This window comes from Trichechus manatus, unplaced genomic scaffold (assembly GCF_000243295.1).
Source record: "Trichechus manatus latirostris isolate Lorelei unplaced genomic scaffold, TriManLat1.0 scaffold00044, whole genome shotgun sequence".
Lineage (NCBI taxonomy): Eukaryota > Metazoa > Chordata > Mammalia > Sirenia > Trichechidae > Trichechus > Trichechus manatus.
Window position 1 is genome coordinate 16,174,980 of NW_004443980.1, and position 27,604 is coordinate 16,202,583.

Consider the following 27,604-nt stretch of genomic DNA (forward strand, 5'->3'; position numbering starts at 1 on the left):
AAATAGATTGCTCAGTCTTGCTGGAGAATAAAGTAGGGTGTGTGTGTGTGTGTGTATGTGTGTGTGTGTGTGTGTTTTGGGGAGAAGTTGTATTAGGGAGAGGCTGTGGGCAAGGTGGGACTACACACAGACAAGGACAGCCAGATCATGCAGGGCCTTGGGTGCCAAGCAAAGGAACTTAGCTTTTATGCTGTACAAGAGGTTTTCTCAAGGTGGAAGTAGTGACAAAAGGCAGTGGAGGAGTAGCAAGTATACATATCCAACAGCCTAGCTGCAATCCCCAAGAGTGACTTTAAAACCAAATGTGTCCTTGAGAATATGTCAAATGTGAGTGGAGAAAGAGCCTAGATTACAATTTAGTTGAGAACTATTGACCTATTTGAGAAAGGATATACTGGATCAGATTTATATGTTCACTTTACTAATGAGGAAGAAGGCTCAGAGAAGTGAAGGACTTTCCCCCAGGTTCAATATCTAGTGATGTTTAAGACAGAATGTTGACTAAATGCCAAACTCTTTTTATCTCATGACGTGAACAGAATCTGAAGGGAAGAGGCAGAAAAGGACAGGATGGATAAGGAGCTATAGTCCCTGGGTGGTGCAAATGATGAACAGGCTGGGCTGCCAACCAAAAAGTTTGACGTTCGCGTTCACCCAGAGGCAACTTGGAAGAAAGGCCTGGCAATCTTCTTCAGAAAGATGACAGCCATTGAAAACCCTACGGAGTGCAGTTCTACTGTGGCACACGTGGGGTTGCCATGAGTCAGAGTCAACTCCATAGCAACTAATTTTTAGATTAGAAGTTATAGCACAGACCAAAGAGTGACAAACTGACTTTTTGCATGGAATGGAAAGCGAGCAGACTGGCAAATTTTAAGGGGAAAGGAAACACCCTGAAAATAGTAAAGAACACGTTAAGATGAGCATCTATTAGAAGCCCTTAGATGGCTGCATAACTAGCTGTAGCCTAGGAGGAGTTTTCTGGAGAGCTATAGCAAAATTCAGAAGGTAGTGTTGGTAGGGTTCTACTATTATGTGCAAACAACACTAACAACCAACTTCTCCATAGTCTATCATGTTGATTTTGATCTGAATGATCTAGTTGGGGAATGGAAAACCCAGCCACTGTAGCAGAACAAACGGTGACATTGGTTATTAGAAATACCAGAAGAAGTTCCAAGGGCACGGATTCTTAGAACGGTGCTGTTCAACAGGGGGGTTGTGATTCAGTTATTTCACTCCTTTAAGCATAATCCTTTGGGTCAGGGATGGCTCATCCTTATGATGATGAGTTCATTTTAACACACTGCTGCTTTAAAATAGATGGAGGGTATGGTGTCCCTGGGTGGTGCAACGGGTGAATGCACTCGGGTGCTAACGAAAAGTTTGGTGTTTCAAGTCCACCCAAAGACACATCAAAAGAAAGGTCTGGTGATCTACTTCCAAAAAATTCAGCCACTGAGAACCCTATGGAGCACAGCTCTACTCTGACACACATGGGGTCATCATGAGTCAGATGGCAACTTTTTTTTTTTTTTTTTAATGGTTACAAAAGAGGAATCATTTCACAGTTAAAATTAACTGGCTGGGGGCAACAACTGATTGCCTCGTGGGCTTTATTTTAGGCCTTCCACACTTGGACTCAATTCAGAGCGGATCCTTACCCAGTATGATAGTTAAGGTTGTGTCAACTTGGCTGGGCCATGATTCTCAGTGGTTTGGCAGTTACAATGTAACTTGGCAGTTATATAATGATGTAATCAGCTCCATGATGAGATCTGCAATGAGCAGCCAATCGGTTGAAAGGGAGTTGCCTTAGGGGTGTGGCCAGCCTCTGGTGTATTAAATGGATGTTCCAGTAAGGCTCTCGCTCTGGGTCCTGCATCCAGCTCCTCATCATCTGACATCTGGTTCTTGGAACTTGATCTAGCAGCTTACTTTCCAGTCTTGGGATTCATTGGCCTCCACAGCCTGTGAGCCAGCAGCCTGCCCTCTGATCTGCCGATCTTGGGTTTGTCAGCCCCTGCAGCTATGTGAGTCAGGATAAGCCTCGAGCCTGATGCCTGACCCACAACTTGGAATTTATCAGCCTCTAAAAATGCGTGAGCCATTTCCTTGAGATAAATCTCTCTCTCTCTCTCTATATATATATACACACTTTACTTGTTTTGCTTCTCTAGAGAACCCAGCCTAAGACACCCAGTAAGCCTGTGATTTTACTACGATAAACCAATTCTTCATTGATTTAATGCTTTGGCAAAGCAAATCTCTCACCTTGGCCTTCTGTTTTTATCCTCACCAAACACATCCGTTTGACACATTCTGGAAACTTTTTTTATTCCTTGACACTCTGGAAATCTTCCAGAGAGCCAGAATGGATGCATCGGAGATACAAGGCATTATTTATTTTGGTGGCTCAAACAATTTGTGCTAGGCTACTGATTGAAATGTTGGCGGTTTGAACTCACCTAGTAGTGCCACAGAAGAAAGGTCTGGTGATTTGCTTCTGTAAGGATTACAGCCAAGAAAACACTATGGAACAGTTCTACTCTGTAACAGATGGGCTTGCTGTGAGTCAGAGTCAACTCGAAGGCAACGGTTTTGGTTTTTATCATATGTCAAAAGTATGAAAACATTTTCTCTCATGGTTCACTGGGACTTTTCAGTGTTTAGCAAATCAAGATAAGTTGCTAGCATATCAAGAGTGTGGGCTCTAATCTATGCTGGGGGTTAAAAAATGTGTTGTTTTGTTTGTTATTTGTATTAATATTTTTCCTTGGACATGTTCTCTGCCCTAGACATCATCTGTGGGACCAACAACTTTTTTCCTGATTTGTGAGGCGATTATGAGGCGGTGGCATACTTGGGCAAATTGCTTTGAGCTCCTGGAGTACCAGCCTAAAAATGAATGAGACAACGTAAGTGGAAGTACCTAGCCTTGCATCTGCCACATGATAGTAACTCAATGGCAGGTTTCTTCATCACGACCAAATAAATAAATAAATGAAATCATTAATGCCAATGTGTTGGAAGAATGGAATAATCATAATTACCAGTATTTTTATTTTATTTTGCCTTTTAAATTTTAAAAGTGGGCAAATAATATTTCATGCTGAATTTTGCCCTTTTAAAAGGATGTCTCTCTCTCTCTTCTTTTTGTGTTTACTTTCTGAAAAACAATCTGGCAGTTGAGTTCTGATTAGAGGTGCAGCATGCTTCAATATGCAGGGATGAGATATTAGAGAAGATGATAACGCTTGAAACCACACTTTTAACATCCAATTTCGGTGCTGTCCAGAACAACTATAAAACTGGGGAAAGTGAGTAATAGATTTGACAGCTATACTATAAAATGGACCTTATTAGTGAAATATAAATTATAACCGGGCATATCCTATCAGCACCCTGTGTAGTTAATGATAAGCAGTCAATGAGATTTATATACCCTTAGCATTTTTGTAATGAGTCTGTTGCTTTGATGACACTTCACTGTCAAACATTATACTTAGAAATTTATAGCATTTGACTCAAATGAATAGATGATTTAGCTTCCTTGCAATCTGTTCTGATTTTCCCTTTTCATGAGGCTCACTCACACTTTCCCTTTCCCTCTCTTTTTCCTTCCCTAGACTAAGCCCTTAAACACAATACTGGAAGTTAAGTTTCGAAGTGGGTGCACACTGACCAGCAGAGAGCATGCAATAATTTGAGGGTCAAGGGCTCAATAAATTTCAAGAGCAGGAACGAGCAGTAGAAGAGGAGATATTATGCTAAAGGAGCCCTGGTGGTACAGTGGTTAAGCTCTTGGCTGCTAACCGAAAGGTCGGTGGTTTGAACCCACCAGCTGCTCCCTGAGAAAGATGTGGCAGACTGCTTCCATGAAGATACAGCCTTGGAAACCCTGTGCGGCAGTTCTGGTCAGTCCTATAGGGTCGCTGTGTGTCAGAATGATGGCAATGAGTTATGGATGTTATGCTAAAGTAGTCGACCTTTACTGATGTCCCAGGATGGTGGCTTTTGGGAAGTTATGAAGTGGAAAAGAAAGAGACTGGTCATAAATCTCTTTGTGGCTTAACTCTGTGAGAGGGCAGCCCCTGCACATCCGTGTAGAGGGGATAGCATCTCCTTCCCACCTGGAAAGAGCACCGAAGATCTTTTCCGAGAACTGCCCGCTGCCCTGAGGACAAGGCTCTTCACAGGACAAGTGGCCACTAAATGCTGCTGAGAGATTGACTGCAGCTGGAGAGGGCACGCGGAGAGGATTCCTAGGGACGCGAGACAGAGCCCGCCGCCCTCACAGGGTAGGTTTGCAGCGGGATTCAAGTGAGCACAGCTGTTGAATGGTAGGGTTGCCTCTGCACAACAGGAAGTGTGACTTCAGGTAGCAGGGTCCTCATTTCCAGGAAGTGGAACTGGTGCTCAGGAACTGTGGGCTTTCAGATAGCTGGGCTTTGAACACAGGTGCTTTCCAATGGTGGTGCTATTAGAATAGTATTTATGCAGCATGTTAAAAATAGCTCAAGTGGGCTAAAAGCAGCTTATCTTTTCTATCCTACGCTGTCTTCCCTCTCTCCATCCATTTAAGTCTGCCCTACCCACCCAAGAACCACATGCCCACTGATTTAGAGAGGTAAGCTGCAAATATGCACCTGTGTTTGGGGTCTGGAGTCCTGGGTGGTGTAAGTGATTGCGCCCGGCTGCTCATCAAAAGGTTGGTGGTTCGAGTCCACCCAGAGGTGCCTTGGAAGAAAGGTCTGGCAATCTACTTCTGAAAAAATCAGCTATTGAAAACCCTATGGAGCTCAGTTCTACTGTGACACACATGGGGTTGACATGAGTAAGGCTCAACTTGAGGTTAACTGGTTTGTTTGGGGTCCAAGATGGCTGCCACCTGCTCCCAGCTATTCTTGTTTTGACCCCGTCTCCATCCCAACTCTGAACCTTGGTCCTAACATTCTCCTGAGCCTAGCCCTTTGGATTCAGTACTGGGCAATCATCTTCTTATTCATTGAATCTTGGCTTTTCTGAAAGAACTCAGACCTGGATTGTCCCTCTGGCTGTTTGTACAATACGCTGCTTCGGATCAGGATCCTTCTTGGGTTTGGAGCCCACATCTTGCCATTGGCCACTTCGCTGGTATCCCAACAGTTAATTCCAGGTCCCAGAATGTACCTGGGCCAGACAAATATAATTTTAATAATGATTTCAGTTATGATAATAACATCACCATCTATTTTAACCACCAACTATCAGTTTGTCAAACTGTGGTGGCTTTTGTATTGCTGTGATACTGGAAGCTATGCCACTGGTATTTCAAATACCAGTCGGGTTATCCGTGGTGGACAGGTGTCAGCAGAGCTTCGAGACCAAGACAGACTAGGAAGAAAGGCCTGGTGATGTACTTCCAAAAGTAGCCAATGAAAGCCTTATGGCTCATAATAGGATACTGGACGTCATCAGGAAAGAACAATTGCTAGAGAAGGACATAAAGTTTGGTAAAGTGGGGGGGCCAGTGAAAGTGAGAGAAACCCTCAGTGAGATGAATTGACACAACGGCTGCAACAATGGACCCATGAAGATGGTACAGGACGGGGCAGCATTTTGTTCTGTTGTACATGGGGTAGCCATGAGTCAGAGCCGACTCAACAGTAACTAAAAATCGGCAACAAATCTATTTCAGCCCCTCTGTGTGGCAGCCTCTGAGCTAGGTAGTCTATACACATTATTTTCTAGTTCTTTCTACAGCCTTGTAAGGTAATGTTATCCACATTTTACAAATAAGACAACTGAGTCTCTGAGTTGTGTCAGAGGATGGATTCAGATCCAAGGCTCTAGATTCTTCCAGGAATTTTAGAACCATAAGTGGGAGGTGACATGATTCAGAAAAGCAAGAAATTCTGACTTCTCATCCCACCGTCTACCTTACTGTCTTGTTTTTAGGTCTCAGCTGATAAATTTGTCTTTCTTTTTCATGAGGATATTGCTTCATGTGATCACTCTTGCCTCCAAGCTGATTGATGACAAGGGTTAACTTGAAATAATGCCATGTTTAAGAATGAAGCGAGGAGTAAGCTTTGGAATTCTCTGAGGTCTGAGTCAGGCAAAGCCACAGACTAGGTACCAGGGCTAAGATTTCAGAACTGGGATGGAGATGGGGCTAGAACAAGAACAGCTGGGGAGCAGGTGGTAACCATCCTGGACCTTAAGGAAAGAGGAAGTGCGTTGTTTTGGTGTAATCCCAGGAAAAAATTCCAGTGTTGCTTCCACTAGGAAAAAGGACACCAGCTGTGGAGGACTCCAGTGTGAGCTTAAATTAGAGCACGCTGTTGGAAGCAAGCGTTGAGGAGGAGTGGTTGTCAGGGAGAATTATGACAGCAAGTGAGTGCCATGGTGACAGCTTTGGAAGACATTAAAGGGTCTTAAAAGGGTTATGGGCAGAAGGCACCATTTTCCCAGTGTGACCCAGAGGTCGTGCAGCTGAGGTACACAGCCTCGGTGGCTGTGCAGGATGCTGAGTGGAAACACAGACTCCGCCATCGAGAGCTTCAGCGCAGGCGAGATGTGTAATCAAGTGGTTATTACTCAGATGGGGTTAGAAAATCCTTTCTAGCCAGGGGCCAATATCCCTTTAACACAGCATACTGTGTGCATGGGGCTGCCTTCAGTCTTTGGGGCTTTTGAAATACAATATTACTGAAGTCGTTGATATTTTGTTAGTAGGAGATGAACAATAACACACTAGTTATCAATGCCTTTTCATAAACATCATATTCATGTATTTCATCTAGCCTTTCTCCAAGTTTAAAAAAACAAAACAGAACACCAAATTGTCTTTAGTAGCCAGGAGAGGGCACGTGGAATGGTTCTAAATGAAGATATTAATATTCACGTTATAGCTAAATCTTGCTAATTTGCACTAATGACTGGGAAACCTATTGCAAATTACCAAATTAGCGAGTATGCTGGCAAACAGGATTTCAAAAAAGCCAAAAGATGGCACCCGAAAATGAATGCTTTCCCATAATTTCATCAATGCAATTGAATTTTAACTACTGAGAGTAATTTGTAGTCTCTATTTTGTCTATCTTGTGACTCTATGTGCCTTCTTAAGAGCAGTGGTGGGGCTATTAAAATATAAAATTATTATTATTTTTTATATATGGTTATGATTAAGAAATCTATGTAAAACAAAACAAAGCCAAGCCCTTGGAAAAAAAGTAACTGAAAATTTGCCCAAAGGATTTTTTTCATTTTTAATACCAGTTATAATTGTGTTCCTTATCTCCTCATTTAGTTGTCAACCAAAATATGCAAAAGCTTGATGAAATATTACCCAAGAGACCCATAAGCATCGGTGAAATGTCTTAACTAACCAGGCATCTTGTCTGTGAAAGAGTTAATTTTCTAAAGTACAATTACGTGAAAATGGGATTTGATGGAAGTGGGAGTCAGATAGGGGTAGCAGTTTTGATAGCAGTGACAGCAGCAGATCTACACCCTGTGACAGTGGAAGGCACATGGGCAGGTAGCACCTTGGACCAGCTCTGATCTATTGTCATTGTTGTTAGCTGCCTCAAGTCGACTCCAACTCATGGTGACCTTATATACCACAGAGCGAAACGTTGCCCAGTCCTGTGTCATTTTCACAATCACCAACACGTCTGAGTCAATCTTCCGGGTATTATGCAAATCAGTCTCAACAGGGTCTCCTTCATCCTTGCTGGCCCTCTATTTCACTAAACATGATGTCCTCCTCCAGTGATTGAGCTCTGCTGATACCTTATCCAAAACAAGCAAGTTGGACAATGTTCTGTTGTGATCCATAAGGTTTGTATTGGCTAATTTTTCAAAGTAGGTCTCCAGGCCTTTCTTCCTAGTCTGTCATAGTCTGGAAGCTCCACTGAAATTGGTCCACCATGGATGACCCTGCTGGTATTCGAAATACCAGTATCACAGCAACACACAAGCCACCACAGTACAAAAAACTGAAAGATAGGTGGTGGAGCTGTGACCTACCTCCGAGTATGCTGGTTTTTTTTTTTTTTTTAATTAATACATATTCACTTTCATACTTAATTTTGTGTTTGTGATTTTGTATTCTTTTTCTTAACTCTATAAATTTCAGCCCTCACAAAACCTGGATCCTCCTGGTAGTTGGGGCACAGGGTCAGGACTTCTCCCCAGGAGAGTTGGTGGAGTAAGAAGAGAATGGGCTGAGGGTAGAATCCAAGAGTGTGAATATTTAAAGAGGAAGAAAATTCTGCAAAAACTGAGGGAGAATGAGTGCTGGGCTCAGAGTTGTAGGGATGCAGGGATGGGTCCTCCTTCCTGCTCTCCCCTAGATAGGGTTACCTTCCATATCTTCAGTGAAGGAAGAGGGTCTCTGCCTTTCCTGCTCCTCACAGAAGATAAGAGTTTCCGTGTGTCTATATTGAAAAGGGAGCTGGGCGTAGAATAAGAGCCTACTGTATTTCATATCAATTTGCACTGATTATGTAATACTCACCCATTACCTATCTGTCAATTTGTCATACTGTGGTAACTTGTGTGTTGCTGTGATACTGGAAGCAATGATTTCAAATACCAGCAGAGTCACCCATGGTGGTCAAGGAACCTCCACACTAAGACAGACTAGGAAGAAAGCCCTGTTGATCTACTTCTGAAAATCAGCCAGTGGAAACCTTATGGATCACAACAGAACATTTTCTGGCTTGCTTGCTTTGGGCACATTTTCAGGAGAGATCAATTGCTGGAGGAGGACATCATGATTGGTGAAGTAGAGGGCCTACGAGGGTAAGGGAGACCCTTGGTGAGATAGGTTGGCACAATAGCTGCAATGATGGACTCGAACATGCTGGAGATCATGAGGATGACAAAGGACTGGGCAACATTTCATTCTGTTGTACCCAAGGTCACCTTGAGTCAGTTGATTTAGCAGCAAGTATACCTATCCGCCCATCTGCCCACCCATCCATTCACCCATCCATCCACCCATCCATCCATCCATCCATCCATCCATCCACCTACCCATCTACCCTCCCACCCACCCACCCATCCATCCATCCATCCATCCATCCATCCATCTAATAAGCCTGTTGCTTGGAATTTTGAAAACATAGCCTCACCTTATTTCTCTTCATGGTCTTCAGATTCTGCTATTGAATGTCAAGCTTGATTTTCCTATCTGACTTAGACAGTCAAATTAGAAAGTGCAAACCAGGCATGGTTGATCCACTCTATCCAAATCTGGAATTGTTTATGCTTGGCTGATTCCATTAAGCCCTGAGGGCAGCTTAGCAGATGCTGAGGAATGCAGGCTCCCAGATGTGCAGGCTCAGGATCCCTGTCTCTCCACCCATCCTCTTGACTACTGCAGTATAGATTTAGCGAGCTCCCCCTTTCCTCACTGAACAGGCCCCATAAAGCAGGAGAATACCTCTCTCAGATTGAGTTCGATTGAGGACTCAAAAGGCTGGGAATAATCCATCAGCTAAAACCACCTCTTAATCCCTTTGCTCTTAAACCACTCATCACATTGCAATGAGAGCCCATGAATTTCAAAATGAGCCCTAGACAAGAAGGTAGATGTACCTTCCAGGTGTAGAGATTGGGAATGGGAGTTTTGCCATCACATATAACAGATTTCTCCAAAATTTCTTGCCCCAGTTTGATTTAGCCATATACCTTAATAGAACCACGAAAGAGGCACATATAATTATTATATTTAAAGAAATTCAGAGGCATTATCCATGTTCATGGCTAATTTTAACTTTACCTAAACTTTAAACTGCACCGCACTTGACAATCTTATTGAAGCGCTGTATTCTTTAAAGAAATAATGAATATGTACATATTTTTCAAGGGCAGTGGGCTGTTTTTAGTGCTAAAATCTTTGAAATAAAAAAAATGTAAAACGTGTTTTTTAATTTTTGTTCTCACTATTGTTTAAGCGAACTTGGATGAGTTATTTATTTAGTTATTTTATTTCGAAACCTGAAGTATTTTGGAGGGTTGAGCTTGCTGGCAGTGCCTCGTGCTTTCCCCGTCTACTTTTACAGCTTTGATAACTTCTTTGGACTGTTTCCCTGGAGACTGTGATGGTAATGGTCCTAACAGGTACACTCAGTCTCTATCACTCTTACAAGGATGCAGCTGGTATGACTGGGTACAAACTCCTTGTAATGAAATCTCATTCCAATTACTACAGTGGAGAACTGAAAACATCAGCAGAATATACTGGGAACACTTCAGCAACTTCTTGGACCCCACTGCCACCCACACACACACCTACCCAGCTCATATATTATTACTTCTTAAACTTTTGTCTGCTGGAATCCATCAATGTCCTTTTTCAAACTGTCTAAAATACTCTCCAAAGAGGATTTGGAGATAGGTAATTTTCTCTTATCTGAGTTTTTGTGGAATTTTAGTTCAATTTTTATTGTGTTTTTAAGAGCCCTCTAGATGCCCATAAAGGATGGTCGAATTGAGTTGAAATGTACATGATACAATGCATTCATAATCTTAAAATAGCCTTTAGGAAGAACAATCAGATCAATCATGCCTTCTTTTATGCTGAAGAGAGGTTGCCTAAGCTCTTCTTAATACTTCCAAAGGTTGGAAAAACTAAGGGCCTTAGTGGATTATGAGGAAACTTTACAGAAGGCATTGAAATTATGCATTAACAAACCTATAAAAACAAAACAAACCTGTTGTCGAGTTGATTCCAACTCACAGCAACCCTATAGGACAGAGTAGAACTGCCCTATAGCATTTCCAAGGCTGTAATCTTTATGGGGAACAGCTGGGGGGTTCGAACTACTGACCTTTCATTTAGCAGCCGAGAACTTAACCAGTGTGCCACCAGGGCTCCTTCACATTAACAAACAGACGTGGTGAATTCCCTCACAGAGCTGATGGCACAATGTCAGTTTTTGCACTCCTTCTAGACTGTGACAATTTGATCCCATTAATGTCTTGCATTATGAATTGAATTGTATCCCCCCAAAATATGTATTAGAATTCTAACCCCTAATACCTGTGGATGTAATCCTGTTTGGGAATAGGGTTTTCTTTGTTATGTTAATGAGGTCATATCAGTGTAGGGTGTGTCCTAAACCTAATCGCTTCTGAGTTATGAAATGAGCAGACTAGACCCAGAAGTAAGCAGATATTGGAAAGACAGATGCTGTGTGAGGATCGCCAAGGAACCAAGGAAAGCTCTGAACTACACACAAGGAAGGAATCTATAGGCCAAGACCCTGGTTTGGACTTTTAGCCTCCAAAACTGTGAGAAAAGAAATTTATGCTCTTCAAAACCAGCCACTGGGGTCTTTCTGTTACAGCAGCACTAAGAAACTGAGACAACTTGATTCAGTTAGGATGGTAAAAGGAGGGTCTTTCTTTCGCTTTTGTTGTCTTAAAATGTCCTGCCATCAAGCAACAATCTGACACAACAGTCACATGTTCAAGGAGAGAAGAGGCTAATGGATGTTTCCAGAAATGTTTGCTGAGACTTTGAAAGTGGAGTTAGTTGCTTCATTATACTCTACAGCCAGGTTTGGGAATGTTAGTCTGATACCGCCACCTCCTGCTTCCTCATCTTTTTCTTCCCATTTCCAGATGTGTTTTTTAAAAGAAACAAATTCAGGTTAGAGCTATTTCACTGCAGTTCCCTTTGTGTTGAAAGACTTCTTTGTTGAGCTTCTGTCTTCAACTTCTCTTTTATAAGCCCTTTCCTGAAAAAGAAGAATGAAAAATTCTTAAATATGAAAAACAAAAGGAAAATTGGCTTATAGTTACCCTACACAGTTTCTTAATCATTGAATTTCCAAACTGAAAATAATGATCCTAATAAGGAAAAGGAGCCCTCGGTGTTGCAAACAGTTACTGTGCTTGCCTGAGAGGCTAGCAGTTCAAGTGTACCCAGAGGCATCTCAGGAGAAAGGCCTGGCAATCTACTTCTGAAAAATCAGCCATTGAAAACCCTATGGAGCACAGTTCTACTCTGGCACACGTGAGGTTACCATGAGTTGGAATGGACTAGATGGCAACTGGTTTGCAATAAGGACAAACTTAAACTAAGATGATGAAAATTGTTTTCTACATTTTGTTTTTCACACTGTTGATTTAATCAAGATGGATTCTATCATCCAGTGACATCATGATGTGGAATTCTGGCATATATGTTATGGTTAACAGAAATTCATCTAGTTGCTCATATGAAGGCCATCTGCTTATAAGCTAATTTGCCCATAAAATCTGGAGAAACATTTAGAGCTGTTTAAAAACAATCCATTCATGAATCAACACATATTGTTTGAGCACCTATTATAAAGAAGACATGATGCTATCATTTCTCAGGACACAAAGATGTGCTAGGTATTGGCCTGCTTTCAAGCAGTTTGCGACGATACCATTGTTTAAAGAGGAATAAACACATGCCCCTGACCCAAGCCAAGGTCTTTTCAGTTGCCTCACATGTATGCAAGAGCTGGACAATGAAAAAAGAAGACAAAAGAATTGATGCATTTGAATTGTGGTGTTGGTGAAGAATACTGAATATACTGTGGACTTACAGAAGAATGAACAAATCAGTCTTAGAAGAAATAAAACTGGGATGCTCCTTAGAAGCAAGGATGGGGAGATTTTGCCTTACTTTCTTTGGAAAGGTCATCAGAAAAGATCAATCCCTAAAAAAGGGCATCATGTTTGGTATCTTAGTTATCTAGTGCTGCTATAACAGAAATACCACAAATGGGTGGCTTTAACAAGCAGAAATTTATTTTCTCAAAGTTTAGGAGGCTAGAAGTTTGAATTCAGGGTGCCAGCTCCAGGTGAAGCCTTTCTCTCTCTGTCGGTTCTGGAAGAAGGTCCTTGTCTCTTTTGAGCTTCTGCTCCTATTGATCTTCATGTGGCTTGATGTCTCTCTTTCCCCATCTCCAATTTTCTGTTTGCTTGCCTAATCATTTTTATATTTCCAAAGAAATTGACTCAAGACACATCCTACACTAATCCTACCTCATTAACGTAACAAAGACAACCTATTCCCAAGTGGGATTATAATCACAGGTATAGATGTTAGGATTTACAACACAAATTTTGGGGGGTCACTATTCAATCGCTAATGTTTTATAAATTAGAGGCTCAGGGAAAGGGAGGAAAACCCTCAATGAGATAGATTGACACAATAACCACAACAATGGGTTTAAACATTCAAAGACCATGAAGATGGCGCAGGACCTGGCAACGTTTCGTTCTGTTATACATAAGATCACCATGAGTTGGAGTAGACTTGATGGCAACTAACAACAACAATCACAGGAGGAAGTAAGGGAACGCTAAGTCTGATGTATGAATCTTCAGGGAATGGTGACTGTCTTAGTCATCTAGTGCTGCTATAACAAATACCACAAGTGGATGGCTTTAACAAAGAGAAGTTTATCCTCTCACAGTCCAGTAGGCTACAAGTCCAAATTCAGGGTGCTGGCTCCAGGGGAAGGCGTTCTCTCTCTGTCAGCTCTGGAGGAAGGTCCTTGCGATGCGTCAGTCTTCCCTTGGTCTGGGAGCTTCTCAGCACAGGAACCTCAGGTCCACCGGACGCGATCTACTCCCGCCACTGCTTTATTGGTGGTATGAGTTTCCCATGTGTCTCTGCTCACTTCTCTCTTTTATATTTCAGAAGAGATTGGCTTAAGACACTAGCCAATCTTGTAGACCTCATCAGTATACTCATCATAGTGACAGAGTTTACAACACATAAGGAAATCACATCAGATTTACAAAATGGTATGCAATCAGACAATACTGGGAAACATGATACAGCCAAGTTGACAGATATTTTTGGGGGACACAATCCAATCCATGACAGTGACCTCACTGCCGGCTGCTGTAATCAGAGAAGCCTTCCTGAGTTGTGTTTGATAAATGAGGTAGAAATGGGTATGGCACCTATGAAGTAAGTGTTAAAAATCAAAGACGTCACCATGAAGACTAAGGTAAACCTGACTCAAGCCATAGTGTTTTCAGTCGCCTCATAAGAATGCAAAAGCAGGACAATGAATAAGGAAGACTGAAGAAGAATTGACACCTTTGAATTGTGGTGTTGGCGAAGAATATTGAATATACCATGGACTGCCAAAAGAACGAACAAATCTGTCTTGGAAGAAGTACAACCAGAATCTTCCTTAGAAGCAAGGATGGCAAGACTACGTCTCACATACTTTGGACATGCTATTAGGAGGGATCAGTCCCTGGAGAAGTATATCATTTTTGGTAAAATAGAGGGACATCGAAAAAGAGGAAGACCCTCAAAGAGATGGATTGACACAGTGACTGCAACAATGGGTTCAAGTGTAACAACGATTGTGAGGATGGTGCAGGACTGGGCAGTGTTTCGTTCTGTTGCACATAGGGTCACTATGAGTCGGAAGCGACTTGAGGGCACCTAACAACAACAACAACCTATGAGATGGAGTTATATATAGGTCTATAAAAGGTATATAAGGTGAGAAGAAAGGAGAGCATTGCAAATGGAGGGATTGGGACAATTAAGAATGCATTAGGAAAACATTGCAGTGAGTGTTGGGGTTGGGTGTGTCTTAGTGCTGCTATTACAGAAATACCACAAGAGGGTGGCCTTAACAAACAGAAATTTATTTTCTCACAGTTAAGAGGCTAGAAGTCCCAATTCGGGGCACTGGCTCTAGGGCAAGGCTGTCTCTGTTGGCTCTAGGGAAAGGTCCTTGTCTCTTTTCAGCTTCCTTTCTTCTGTGCTTAATCTGCTCTTTTTATACCTCGTAAGTAAGTGATTGGTTTAAGACACAACCTACACTCATATGGCCTCATTAACATAACAAAGAAAACCTTATTCCCAAATGGGATTACATCCATAGGTATGGGGTTAGGATTTACGACACATATTTTTGGGGGACACAATTCAATCCACAACAAGTGAGAAGGGCGGCGAACAGGTCATGGTCCTCGAATAGTGAGGAATCATGAAAGAGAGGAGGACTCCGGGAGATGGTAGTAAAATGCCAGATGAAATAATTTGTTATTCAGAGTAGGATTTTCAGCTATGACTTCAGCTAGGCAGGTTAAATAAATTCCTCCCCACGTGGGAATTAACCCTGTTTTCTCAGTAATTGATTCAAGGTTTAGTATCAAAGACTGGATGACTAAACAGCTTTTATTTTGTTCTCCATGCTTTTGACAACAGCAAATAAATCCATATTTACCATTCACAGTGTGTCTGCATGTCAGCCGTTGTTAATGGCTCTCAGTGAAACTCTTTGTGGGCAGGGGGCCTACGGCCTTATATATGGGCCATAGATACACACTTACTCATATCTATTTATATATGTACATATGCATTTTGGGCAGAGAGTTTATATAGAGGTTGCTGAAAAGTCTGATGTATGCTAAACAGCCCTTGCTTCACCATACCCAGGAAAAGAATTTTCTTTGTTATGCATCTGCTCCTGTTGTTTACAGGCATTGCTGATAATGAGCATGAATGGATCGACCAGGCCACAGTCAGTTCATTTCTTACAAATATGCCTGGTCTTTGATCACAGGCTCTAGTCTATAATCTATAATTAAACTATATTCAAAGGCTGCCTGTGGAAACCACCATGGTTTTTCACTTTTTTTTTTTTTTGGGTGAACTCTATGAGCAGATGTCAGTAAACATCACCAACTTTTCTAAGGCCCAAGTCAAGAACACACATCAAAATAGAACTACAGTAATTGTTTTAAAAGGATTCTTAATTTATAGGTCGAACAGCTACATCTAATCTTGCCTTTCACAGTGTACTACTGCATAAAATTATTTAAAGTCATTTGTCTGGTGAGTTTCTGAACATTTCATAACAAATCATCTTTTCTGGGAAATAACTCACCATAAGACACATTGATGACAGGTTTGGATTTTAGAAACAGTAATTTATACTATCAGCTCAGTTGTCTGGATGACCTTCACTAGACTCCACTACTATTTTACTTTTTCTTCCCTCTTCTTTGCCTTCCAACATACCAGAGAATAATTCATATCCTTGCTAACCTTTGCAGATGATTTCCCCAAAGGTTTTCCTTCATCAATATCAGGGAACTAACCCATTGTCATCATCTTTTAAAAAGTAATTAGCCATGAATAATTGCTCCAGCCTGACATCTTTCTAACTGAATTGATTTTCTTTTTCTTTCATTTGAAGGCAGATCTATTAATTTTGGCCGTGTTAGAATGCTATCACGCTTTTATTGTCCTATTTCTCTTTGCTTTTCTGTGAATGCTCTGGATTACACTTGGCTTGTAGAGTTAATGCTATGCAGACGTTTCCCTAATTTTATTATATATTCTATTCCAAAGAAGAAGAATGGATTTTTCTATCCAGCTTTATTAGATTCGATTTTGGAATATTTTACTTAATGGGTTATTTTCATGCCAGTTCCTATGCAACATTTATATGGGAAATCTTGTGCTACTTGATTAAAAATACCCCCATAGGGTATTTTCCCCCAGGGCTTTTCTTGAAATTACCTTTGGCTGCGTAGAAGTAAAAAACTACCTTTCTACTGGGCATGAGTTGGTCACCCTACAACAAACTCGGGACACTCAAATACAAAAATTGGAGAAAGACCGTAACAAAGAAAAAACGGCAAATAAACAGATTATGCCTGTATAGCTCCTGTCTGTAGCATCTGGATGGAATTTTGTTTATGCACTGTACTTAGGAGATACCCTGGAAAATTATTCCAAAGCTTTGGCTGCTACAAAGGTTGAGTATGCCTGTGCTGACAAGTCTTCATTAGTCACTGAATTCCTTTCAGGCTCAATTCAAAGGATTAATTTTTATCTACAAAACCCTGTGAGGTTAGATCTCGGTTATCTTGGCTATAGTGTTTCTACTCATTCTAAAGGCAGCTAAGATTCATGAGGGAGATGCCTTGATAGAATTATATATGATGAGAAGCCACACTCTGTGCTTAAATGTTGTGGTTATCGTTAGGTATCATCAAGACACTTCTGACTCTTAGTGACCCTATGTACAACAGAACGAAACACTGCCCAGTCCCGCACCATCCTCACAATTGTTGCTATGTTTGAGCCCATTGTTGCAGCTACTGTGTCAATCCACTTTGTTGAGGGTCTTCTCTTTTTCGCTGACCCTCTACTTAGCCAAGTATGAAGTTCTTCTCTAGGGATTGGTCCCTCCTGATAACATGTCCAAAGTACGTGAGACAAAGTCTCATCATCCTTGCTTGCAAGGAGCACTCTGGCTGTACTTCTTCCAAGACAGATATGTTCGTTCTTCTGGCAGTTCACAGTATAGTCAATATTCTTCCCCAACACCACAATTCAAAGCCATCAATTCTTCTTCGGTCTTAAATAGGTAACCTTAATGTTATATGTGTAGAATTTGGCAGTAAACAGGTGTTTTATGTTCTGCTGAGATTTTTATTATCAGGTACACTCACCTGTCAGCTATTTAATGAAACAAGGTCTTTTTTTCCCTTTTACTTTTTTGGAGTGTTGCTTAGATTTACGTCTGATTCAAAAGCAGCTGTTCCCAGTTGCTTCCTGGTACTTAACGTCTGAACTGTCTGGTGTTAGCAATTTCAAAAGTCTTTGTAGCTTGGATACTGATCTTATACGATGCTGGTGGCTTGATAAATACTCACGTAAGCAAACAGAAGGGAAAATAGTGCACAGCTCATTGGTAGAGTGTTCAAAGCCTGGGATACACTCTGAATTTGAAACTGACTCAGCCGTGAAAGTGCTCTTTTTCTTGGCAAAGGTAATTTCTCTCTGCTTCAATTTTCCTGAGTTAGAATATTGGGATTACATAATTTTTTCAGCCTTGGCTTCTAGGGAGAAAGGTAAAGATTAATCATTTGAAATGAGGTTGCAAATAGAAAGTGTTCCAGTATGTAAAAGGAAATAATACTAATTAAAACCAGATACCCAGAAGAAGGTCTACTCCATAGTAATCTGAAAATCTTCAATAATTGAAAATGCCTCTAAATTTGAGCTTTTGCTATTTTGGTCATCTGGTTAAATGCCACGGCCTTTCCATTGTGCTGGCAGCTTTTAAGAAATTAAAACAAAATATAGATCTGACAAAGAAGAGAGGTGATTGGCAAACTGTGGATGTTGCCTGGGAGGTTGTAGTCCAATTGTTCCTACCTGGTTAGCTTTTGAGAAAAATTTCAGGGAGTGAAGAAGGAAGTAAGGAGAAACAAAGATAAGGTTTCTGGATCTAAAATATGATTATTTCCCACCAAACCTGGTCTTTGGAGAAGGTCACCACCACCCAGCCTGCTCTGCCTACCCAAAAGTTGTAGCCTCCCAAGCTGGACATATGCATTTCTTTGCTAATTTGTTAAGTATTATTTGAGGGTTGATTTGTGTCCCCCTGAAAAGATATGTTCGAGTCCTAACCTTGGTACCTGTGAACATGACCTTATTTGCAAAAAGTCTTTACAGATGTAGATAGTTAACATGAGATGGTACTAGAGTAGGGTGGGTTCTAATCCAATATGACTGGTATCCTTATAAAAAGGGAAGAGACGCAGAGACAGACACTCAGGGGAGAACGGCATGTGAAGACAGAGGCAGAGATTGGAATTGTGCTGCTACAAACCAAGGAATGCCTGGGGCTACCAGCAAATGGGAGAGCCCAGCAAGGATCTTCCGCTAGAGTCTTCAGAGATAGCATGGCTCTGCCTTCACCCTGCATTTGGGCTTTTAACCTCCAGAATTGTGAAAGAATAAATATCGTAAGTGGGTGTTGTTTTAAGCCACCCACTTGGTGGTACTTTGTTATGGCAGTCCTAGAAAATTTATATGAGGGCTTACTACATGCCAAGGAGTTCCTGGGCAGCACAAACAGTTAAACGCTGGACTACTAGCCGAAAGGTTGGTGGTTCTAGCCTACCCAGAGGTAGCTCAGAAAACAGGCCTGATGATCTGCTTCCGAAAGAACACAGTCATGAAAACCCTACGGAGCACGGTTCTACTCTGACACACATGGGGTTACCATGAGCCGGAGTCAACTTGACAGCGACTCACAAACAACAGCGCTGCATGCCGGGACAGGCACTGTGCGAGATAAACAAGATGGACCCGGTTCCTGCTCTTGTGGATCTTTATTCCTCAGGAAGAGACAGACAAACAAATGAACAAAACAGACAAAATGATGAAAAATTGCTCTAAGACTTAGGGAAGAAACAAATGGTCTGCTGAGGCAGATAGTAGTGAGGGCACCTACTTTGACAAAGTCTTCTCTGAGGAGGGGCCATTTAAACAGACTTAAAGAGTAAAGAGGAATTCTCCTTGTGGAAGTTGCTGGAAAAGTACATCAGGCAGAGAGAATAGCATAGGGAAAACTCTCAGGTAGGAACAAAGAGAGAGCCTAGGGCTGAAGTGTAGACAGCAAGGAGCTGAGTCTTATTAGAGAAGACTATGCATTTCATGAGAAGCCTTTGGAGGTTTATTTATTTATTAAATTATGGTAAAATACACAGAACTTAAAATTTACCATTTTAACCACCTTAAAGTGGACAATTCAGTGACATTAAGTAATTCATAATGTTGGGCAACCATCACCACTATCTAGTTCCAGAACTTTTTCATCACCCCAGAGGAAACCCTGCACTTATTAAGAAGTCACTCCCCCATTCCCTCCTTCTCTGTTCTACCCTCTCTACCCCCAACTCCTGGAAACCACTAACCTACGTTCTGTCCCAATGGACTTGCCTATTCTGGATATTTCATATACGTGGAATCATACAATATGTGTCCTTTTGTGTCTGACATTTCACTTAATGTTTTCAAGGTTCATCCATGTTGTAGCATCTTTCCGCACCTCATTGTATGGCTGAATAATATTCCATGTCAAGGATATTCCACATTTGGTAATTCCATTCATCAGTTTATGGACAATTGGGTTGTTTCCATCTTTTAGCTGTTGTGAATCATGCTGCTATCGACATTTGTGTACAAGTTTTTGTTTGAACATCTGTTTTCAGTTCTTTTGGGTATATATCTAGGAGTAGAATTGCTGGGTCATATAGTAATTCCACATTTAATTTGTTGAGGAAATTTTTTGAAGGGTTTTAAGTAGAGGATTGATATCATCTGATTTACCTTTCAAATCTTTCTGCTATGTGGAGGATGGATTGTTGGCTCCACCTTCTAAAATGCTCTTGAATCTGCTCATTTCCCTCCTCCTCACTGCCATCACCTGGTTTGGGCCACCATCCTTCACCTCTCACCTCACTCACTGCAACACCTCTTGACTTGTCTCCTCATAGCCACCTTTCTTCTGTTTAATCCATTCTCCACACTGCGGCCGGAGTGATGTCTGCATAATGCAAACTTAATTTTGTCCTACTCCTGCCCAGAAACCTGCAGTGGCTCTCCATTGCTCATGGGTTAAAGTCCTCATCCTTTACTTACCAAAGCCTGGTTAGCCTCACCTGCCTCCCCAATGTCAGTAAAACTGGCTCTGCCTGCCCCTCTAGACTCCACTCACACAAAGACGTCTGCTTGTTCTTGAATCTGTGAATCATGTTTCTCCTCGCCTCAACGCCTTTGTATTTTTTTATCCCTAACACTGAAAATCTATCCTCGCACTCTCAAAACGCCCAGTTCCCTTAGCTCAGTGATTCTCAAACTTTAGTGTACATCAGAATCGTTTTTCCCATTTGTAAAATGGAATAATGATACATATCTCTCTAGGAACATTGTGAGGATTACATAAGTTAATTCCAGAAAAGCAGGGATAAAATTTAAATGTACTTTACAGTATGTACTTCCTCTCCCCATTGCCACCAGGGACTGTACAGTTGGAATTTTATAGTCAGGCAGTTAGTAGCTGTTACCATGGAAATTTGGAGTTCTTACAAATGGTTTAACATTTTCTGCTGCTAACTGAAATGTTGGAGGTTCAAGTCCACCCAGAGGCACCTCGGAAGAAAGGCCTAGTGATCTACTTCTGAAAAATTAGCTATTGAAGCCCCTAGGGAGCACAGTTTTACTCTGGCACAAGTAGGGTTCCCATGAGTCAGAATCTACTCTATGACAAAACTACTTGCTCTGAGGCATGGAAGGCTGGCATGGGACTCAGAATGCTAGCTCTACCTCTTCTAATGCCATCTTCCTGCTTCATGAAGTGGGGATAATAAACACACCTACTTCATTGGCTGTTAGGACTGAAAGAGTTAATACATGTTTGTTCTATGAACAGTATCTGATAACAGAGTTTGTGCTCAGAAATGGTGATCATTTGATCATTATTACATTTTTCTATTTCTGATACGCTGCTTCTTCAAAGAATTTAAACAACTTCATAAATAGTGGGCTTAATTTTAACCTAATCCCTGGGATTGCATATGGAGAGATGGGGGCTTTTCCAGAAGGACCAATAACCAACTGGGATGTCAGGGTGACCTGGGTCAGACCTAGGCAGCTGGTCTGTCCCTAGTGCATGAAGCCTATGTCCCCAGGCCAGAATCCAGGACCCAGCTCCAGCTGGTTCTGCCTTGGCTTTGGGTGAGCCCCTTATCCTGGAAGAGGTTACACACTCAATGGCCAAGCCATTGCCGTTCTCACTTCTGTGTCTGTGCACATATTACTGTCCTCTGCTTGGGATGAACATATACTACTTTTGCTTAGAAGACACCTAGTTTTCCTCCAAGACTCACCCCAATTGCCAACAGTCCCAAAAAGGCTTCCACACCTTTGGGTTACTGATGTCTGGGTTACTGATGCCCCCACGTGTTTCCCATTGCAACTTGGGCTGTAATTGTAGAGAGTAGGTGTCTGTTATGGATTGAATTATGTCCTCCCAAAAATGTGTGTATCAATTTGGCTGGGCCATGATTCCCAGTATTGTGTGGTTGTCCTCCATTTTGTGATTGTAGTTTTATGTTAAAGAGGATTAGGGTGGGATTGTAACACCCTTACTAAAGTCACATCCCTGATCCAATGTAAAGGGAGTTTTTCCAGGGTGTAGCCTATACCACCTTTTATCTTACAAGAGATCAAAGGAAAGGGAAGCAAGCAGAGAATTGGGCGGACCTCACACCACCAAGAAAGCAGCACTGGGAGCAGAGCACATCCTTTGGACCTGACGTTCCTGCACAGAGAAGCTCCCAGACCAAGGGAAGACTGACGCATCACAAGGACCTTCCTCTAGAGCAGACAGAGAGAGAAAGCCTTCTTCTGGAGCTGATGCCCTGAATTTGGACTTGTAGCCTACTAGACTGTGAGAAAATAAATTTCTCTTTGTTAAAGCCATCGACTTGTGGTATTTCTGTTATAGCAGCACTAGATGACTAAGACAATGTCCTTTACATTTCCATCACTCTTGCTTAAGAGCAGCAATGCTTTGTGTTCCCAGTGCTTAGAACAGAGTAGACATTCAAAAGAAGCTTGTTGAATGTGTGAATTTATCAGAGCAGCTTTCTCCTTTGACTAGAAGGTCAGTACATCACGAGCCACTAGTTATCTGGCTGGAGTATGAGTCCAGAAATTAGAAACTAATAGAGTAAAAGGATTTAGGGAAGGAAGAAGTCATTGACGATACAGAAGCCCACTTCACAATTTTGCCTAGAGTTGGTATGTGTAGAACTTTATTTACACTCCCATGATACAAGTTGTGGCCTCTACTCTGCTTACTGAGCTCTTAACAGGAATAACCATACAACGCTTTATTACGGGTTCATTTTTGTAGCCATAAAGAGAAAACTTGCTTGTAGGACACTGCTTGTCTTCACAACTCACCCTTTGTCTATGCAACATATTCTGACTAAATATATATTTCAGAAAATGACATACAAGAGAATATTAGCAAAAGGTAATATCTGTGGCAATACAATTGAAGCTTTAAATGCCAGATGTCTCCGTAACAGAGTAAAGATCTCCAATCTGGTGCACGGATTGAGAAAGAAGCTTATCTTACAAAATACATGACTTTCCTTCTGATTGGCAGGTACAACGAGGCAGTAATTTAGAGTGTTCATTATTCACATTCCCTTTGCAAAGACAGAATCTTGGTCCTGCAAGCTGCCAGCTGAGAACTTAGGAAATAGAAGATGCTGAAGGTACAGGATAAAGATGAGGCTTTTCTTCTTGCCAACCATATTTTAAGTCAGCTAGCCTTGGAGGTTGGGAGGTCTCCAACCCATCAGAGCCTGCAGGCCCCGGAAACCACTGTTTCTTTGGCCAGACCAGCTGGCATTTCAACATATGCATGGATCTCAGCACAGAATGTCTTCTGCACAAATTTGATACAGCGAAACCTGTGAGAGCTGGAACTCAGACGGGCTGCCTTGTTTTCCCGGGTCTTGCAAGTTTTCTGCCTTTGACAAGGTGCAGTCTTACCACTTGTCGATCGCTCTCTATTAGTAGAAAATACTTGAGTTTTCCTTCTGTGACAGGTTTCTGCCTTACACAGGTTCTGGCTTTTGCAGGTCTCACTGTAGTTGAATATCAAATTTTAGCTGCTCAGAAAATGAACTAGGGGATTTACACCTAAACTTACCTGGTAATCTGAGAATTCAACTTTTTCTCAATGATGAACTCAAGTCCCATCTCCAAAGAATAACTATATATAAGAAAGGATATCAATTTCTTTTTGAGGCTATGAGATTCTAGATCACTGGTCTGTTGTTAGATGCCGTTGAGCCAATTTTGATGCATAGCGACCCCATGTGACAGAGTAGAACTGGCCCATAGGTTTTTCTTGGCTGTAATCTTTATGGAAGCAGATTGCCAGGTCTTTCTCCCGCAAAGCCACTGGGTGGGTTCAAACTGCCAAGCTTTTAGTTAGCAGCCCAGCACTTAAGTGTTTGTGCCACCAGGGGTCCTGGATCACTGGCCTAGATCTGTTAAATTGTCTTCTCCCCTCTCTGAGCCCTAGTGACTCTCTACTCTTTTCAGGATTTGTCTTGCCTCTTTCTTCATTGATGACATCTTTAGGACAGGGTCTGTGTCTTTTTCTAATATCCTCTAAACACTTAAGCACAGTGCATTGCGTATAGAAGCTAGGCACAGATATTTGAAATAAATGGACGAATTGTTACCAGAACTGCAAACTTAGGAAGTATAAAACACATGTTGAAGAAGACATTTTGACTTGGAGATAATTTAATGTCCAAGAAAGACCCAAACCATTAAACTAATTCATACAATTAATGAATAACGTGTACAAAAGGCAGCATATATTCAATTCTTGGACCTTGTTCCATTAGGAACTTTTTCCCTTGATCTTAACTCTACTGTTTATTACTATACAATGTTTTAAAGTGGATGTCTCTGATACTTCTGAGAATCACCCCCTATGCAACACCCTCTTAAGACCTTATTAAAAAATAAAAATATTATATTTTTACTATAAACTAAAAATATACATTTAAAATTCTAGAGGAGAATAAAATTGAACTGCATCCAAGTTTCAATGGGTCAAAAGAGTCTATTTATCTGTCTATACATACATACATACATTACATATCTATATACATATACTCCCCAGATACACATAATTAAATGATCAAGAACACTGTCAAGCTCCATTATTTTCATATCATCTTAAGTCGTTTCATAATAAGTCAATGAATAATGATGAAAAACGATCTCCTACTTGAAGGCATCTATCAACGGTGCAAACAGAATATAGAAAGCAAAACCTCATTTGGAAGCTCACTGATGAAATCTACAGAGTCCAATCAGGAAGTGACAAAGGATACAAACGTTATAAAAAAGGGTAAAACCAGAAGGACATTGTAACATATTAGAATTGACAGAAAAATCTTGAGTGTGCAAGAGAATACAAGAATAGAACTCTCCTCAAATACCTGAGACTATGTCTTAATTTCTTATGGATTAATTATGCAGTCAATCTAGCACTCTTTGGTTCAATTCCTAATGAGTATCATTATAAGCATAATGGGTAATATTTTACCAAATCTCCTGTGAGGGCAAAACAGTGAATTTATAGGTAATTTTATTATGGATAATTTTCAATAATGGCAAATGTTGCTGTTAAGCAATGATGGTGAAGAAGAGCAAGGAAAGGGAAGGACTCAGGGAGGGGATGGGGAGAATAGATCCTGCTTAAATGTGGTGGTGAACACGCTGGAGAGGAGTTGATACTGAGGAATTGGGGGAGACCTAAGATTAAGAAGAAGGCCAATGATGAGATGGTATAAATTAGTACATAATTAAAAAAAAAACACAAGCAAGGACTACTTCCCTAGAGTGTAGTCTGGTGATGAAGTGAGGTTTAGGAAGATCAGAAATGTGTTACCTACATTACTGAAAGTAAAAAAAAAAGTTATCACATTTTGCCTTTGCAATTTTGACAAAGCTATGTCAACATAGCTATGTTAAAATGGCTGCTTATGGTTCCCTAAGGAGCCCTGGTGGCGCTCAGCTGCTAACCGAAAGGTTGGTGGTTTGAACCCACCAGCCGCTCTGCAGGAGAAAGATGTAGCAGTCTGCTTCCACCATAAACATTACAGCCTAGAAACTCTATGGGGCAGTTCTTCTCCATCCTATAGGGTTGTTATGAGTTGGAATCAACTTGACAGCAATGGGTTTGGTTTGGAATGATTTGCTGGATAGAACAAGTGCCCCTGAATGGCTGCAACAAATAGACAGAAGCAAAGATCCTCGCTTATGCACAACATGGCTGAGGGCACTTCAGTAGTACAATGGTCAGTGCCATGTCTTATTCTGGGCTGCCAGATGAGGTCTCTCAGTGCCGGTATCTTCCACACAGAACTAGCGGTGTAAGAATTCACCTCTGTCATCTATTATTATGGTTGTTCATTGATTAACATGGAAGTAGGACACCCAAAGGGGAGAATGGATACTTGTGATTCTTTTTGAAAAAAGCATTTTCTTCTGTGATTCATTTGTTTACTTTGTTACGGATGACTTCAGTTTTTTCTCTGTGGAATGCTGAATATTTCATAAAACTATCACCTCAGTAGCATACATAGCCAATTTTTGTGGAGAGATAAGATATGGAAGAAAAGATGATCCCATTGACTTCACATGTCCTCCTGGGATTATCGAGGAACCTGCCCTTCAGTGGCCGCTTAGCCATTTTTCTGCATATTTGGATATGGTAGTCATTAGGACTGTTCATAAATATTCCAGTTCTCCACCTTCCGGGCACATGGAAGATTGCACTTTTGAAAGTAGGCTTTACCCTATGACTTGCTTTTGCCAATGAAATGTGAACAGAGGTGATGTGCTTAGTTTCCCTTTTTCTTCTTTGGAAGCTCACGCTTAGGTGAAATCTGTTCAGCCTGGGTTTCCAACTGAATCCAATGGGCAGAGCCCTCAGTTGAATGGTGGATCTGGCAATTAGCATGGGTGAGGAATAAACTCTGTTGTGTTAAGCCACTGAAATTTGGTAGCATAGCCCATCCTGACTGGTATACTAGAAAAGACCAAAGTTATTCAGTCTGCTGATTCATGTGTTAATCTATATACTTCCCAAAATATTGTAAATTCCAAAGTGGATATTCATTTTACTTTATCATAATAAAATCCCTAAAACAGAAAGACAAAAAAAAAAAAAAGAAAAATTGTCACTTTTCTGGATTTCTTTTTTCTCGTAAATTATTACTGCTTCAGTAAACATTGCATAAAGCTGTGAAGTACTGTTTGTTAAAGTTGTAAAAGTTATAATTATGGCTATACGGATGAATACCTCACTAATCAGTATTGAGATTGCATTGCAAATGGCTCAGTGGGTAAACTTTGTGAGCAGGTGACAAAGGATGATTAAAAAGAAATCGAGGATTACTGCAGTGGGGAGTGAGATTTGTTGTCTTGTTTTGTACGTGATAACAATCTGTAAAAGGGGAGTGGAAACGTCCTGGGATTCATTTTGTAAAGGTGATCCAAAATACCTCAAGACTGCACACTGTTCTTGTCGACTAAGAAATGAAATGTGACATTGCCAAGTTTCCATGTGAAAATGATTATGTTTGTAGATTGAGAGAGAATGAATTTAAATTATTCTATTGTATATGCTGGTTGACAGACACACAGATTTGCCTCCTTGAGGACGTGTACTGCCAATGCTTCAGTGTCTTCTAGTTTTCAATTTTCAGAAAACTACTTGATAATTCAAGTTTTTGTTTTTCATTTCCCAGCAAAAATCATTCACATGGCATGTGTTCATTTATATTCTTCTGTTATGGTTTGGTTATAATCCAGGGTTTTCTGACTGGTTAGCTATGCACGGCTTGTTTCTAACCGGTGCAAACCACAGCATCCACCTGGTCTTGTTTCTCTCCCGTGTGCAGTATGAGGTTCCTTAGCTTCTCCTGGAAACGTGGTTATTACTGCATAAAGAAATTAGGTAAGCTTTAAAAAAATGAAAATACTATCTCACAGTGAGCCTACCATACTATGCAGAAAAATTGTCTCTTTTTTGTAGGAAAAAAAAAAAAGTCTCAACATCGGAAACTGAGAGCCAAATTTCCCATGAACTATTTGATATCAAAAGCTTCATAGATGTTTTGGGGTATTGTTATTTAATCTCAGATTTTTTTTTTCTCTGCTGCTTCAGATGTAATC